The sequence below is a fragment of the Cebus imitator genome, unplaced genomic scaffold, assembly GCF_001604975.1.
Source record: "Cebus imitator isolate Cc_AM_T3 unplaced genomic scaffold, Cebus_imitator-1.0 Scaffold56, whole genome shotgun sequence".
Classification (NCBI taxonomy): Eukaryota; Metazoa; Chordata; class Mammalia; order Primates; family Cebidae; genus Cebus; species Cebus imitator.
The window spans coordinates 2198985-2201482 of NW_016107371.1; the positions used below are offsets into that span (position 1 = coordinate 2198985).

The window sequence follows — 2498 nt, forward strand, 5'->3', positions numbered from 1 at the left end:
AAAAAGAAATTGACCCTCCCAGTCTTGAAACTTGAGAAAGTTACATTTGTCTTATCCAAGTTCCTTTCTCAGGAAACCAACCATCAGGGCTCCCAGTTAGTATCAAGGAACTGAAACTTACCAGATAACCACATCGGGGCTATGAAATGCCAGACCCTTCGCCCATCACGATTGCCTACTCAGGGGTCCCCAATCCCCAGGCCATGAACTGTAACCCATGGCCTGTTAAGAACTAGGCTGCACATCAGGAACTGAGTGGAGGGTGAGCGAGCATTACCAACTGAGCCAGATCAGCACCACCGTTAGATTCTCATAGGATCAGGAACCCTGCTGTGTACTGTGCATGCAAGGGATCTGGATTGCCTGTGTGTTATGAGAATCTAATGCCTGATGATCTGAGGCGGAACAGTTTCATCCTGAAACCATCCCCCACACCCCACCCTCACCACCGTGTGTGGAAGAATTGTCTTCCATGAAACTTGTCCTTGGTGCCAAAAAGGTTGGGGACTGCTGGCTTAACTGACCACCTGCTTCCTATTGACCAACTTCTCTTCCTTACCCCTTCCTAATTCCTGTTTTTCTACACATGGCTACATTTCTTCCCTGCTATATAAAACTCTAATTTACCTCTAATTTTACTTGGTCAGGGAGATGGATTTGAGATTAATTTCCCATCTTCTTGGCTGTGGCACCTGATTAAAGCCTTCTTCCCTGGAAATACTCACTGTCTCAGTGATTGGCTTTCTGTGCAGTGAGCAGCAGGACCTAAACCAAACCCCTGGCATTTTGGTAACATAAGAACATGGGTTTATTTATCTTCTTTTTTTTTGAGACAAGGTCTTGCTCTGTCACCCAGCTTAGAGTGCAGTGGCACAGTCATGGCTCATTGCAGCCTCAACATTCTGGCTCAAGTGATCCTCCCACCTCAGCCTCCTAGTAGCTGGGACTACAGGCACCTGCCACCATGCCTGGCTAATTTTTTCATTTATTTCTGTAGAGATGGGGTCTCTCTGTGTTAACAGCCCTTTATTTGCCTTTTGATTTTTCTCTTGCTTTAGAATCCTCTCAGAATGTTCAACTAGGGCCACCAATTCAATCATATCTATAACTTTCCATCCTGGTGTATGTTTTCTAATTAAACCACTAAATTTAGGATGAAGTCCATTTGCAAACAGAGAAGCTAATGCCATTTCAGTCTCTGCAGGAAGCGCCCCTTGTGGTATTTCAAATCCAGCATGTTTTATAAATAGTGTTTCTAAATGGGCTCTGTAATTTGAAATTGGCTCATCTTTTTTTGTCTGTAAGATTGTATGGTAGACCAATCAACTTTTTGTGGAAATATCTTAGGAACTGAATTTGAAAGGTCTTTGGCAATTCTTCCAGCTTCTTTCTGTCTTTCTTTTCAGGAGGTTTTGGGGAGTCTTTCACATCCTCCCTAGGTTGGTCCCATTCCACTGCTGCTATCCATCTTCAAGCCTTACCAAGTCCCAATAGCATCTGAATAAACTGTTAAAGATCAGGGAATCCTGGATTAAATGCTCCAATAAGGTTTCTGAATTCCTTAGTACATTTCCAGGGAGTTTTCTTGGGGTTAGGGAGGTCATTTACAATGTCTCTAAGCTCAATTTTAGACCATGGAGTAGAGTTGATTATGGCAGGCATGCCTGCCTAATCAGAGGGTCTCATTTTGCAAGCATTTACCTAACTTTCCTTTTTTCATTGTCTTCAGAGTGAAAGGATAGCTGGGCAAAAGGGTCAGCGAGCTCAGAGCATTGAGGTAAGGACAGATAAAGAGAAGGAACAGTCAGTGTTAATTCAGTCAAGGTACAGTCCTTTTTTTTAACATCCTGAGTTTTTGCTTAAGATTTTCCTTTGCCTTCTGTCAGAAATTTTTTAGGGAGGCAATTTTTTATTAATTTTATCTTCTAGATGTTTCTCTGCACCAATTAAAAATTACATCCCATTGCATTTTGGATCTTTTCTTTTCCAGTGTGCTTCACAAGTAAACGATTTTATCTGGGTTAAAACTTCCCTGTAGTGGCCACTTTAATTCTAAGTTATCTTTGTAAGGTTAACTCATTTTTCTAAAAATGTGCAAGTCCTGGGTCCATAATTCTTACACATAAAATTTGCTGGAGTTCCAGAAGACAGGGTGCCAGACTCCTTTGATTCAGATGAACCTATTGTCAACAGGGACCTAGCCAAAAACTGTATCTGGATCCTATCTGGATAATTATCAAATCCAATTTGATCTTGGGCCCTGTTTGTTCAAATGAAGTCTAGAGAGCTCAAAATATAATTCATGGAGCTCAGTCTGAGAGGGAATTAACAGCCCTCCAGTTACAAACAAGAGAGGCGTGAGCACAGTGGGGTCTGCGGGTACCTCCCTGGTACCTCTGTGTTCCTGGGGCTGCCAGAGAACGCATTTGGATCCCATTTCTGACACCACATCTGTTAAAAATAAAAGCTTTAGACAATATAAAAACGTAATAGAGTTT

General features: G+C 42.1%; 1 long non-coding RNA gene across 1 annotated transcript in view; it reads left to right on the forward strand.

The window, feature by feature from the left end:
* Positions 1–1748, forward strand: part of LOC108304660 — a 12609-nt gene extending 10861 nt beyond the window's left edge. Inside the window, exon 3 of the long non-coding RNA XR_001825348.2 lies at positions 1407–1748. This is a non-coding gene — a long non-coding RNA (uncharacterized LOC108304660). The remainder of the gene's footprint in view (positions 1–1406) is intronic.
* Positions 1749–2498: the final 750 nt, after the last annotated feature.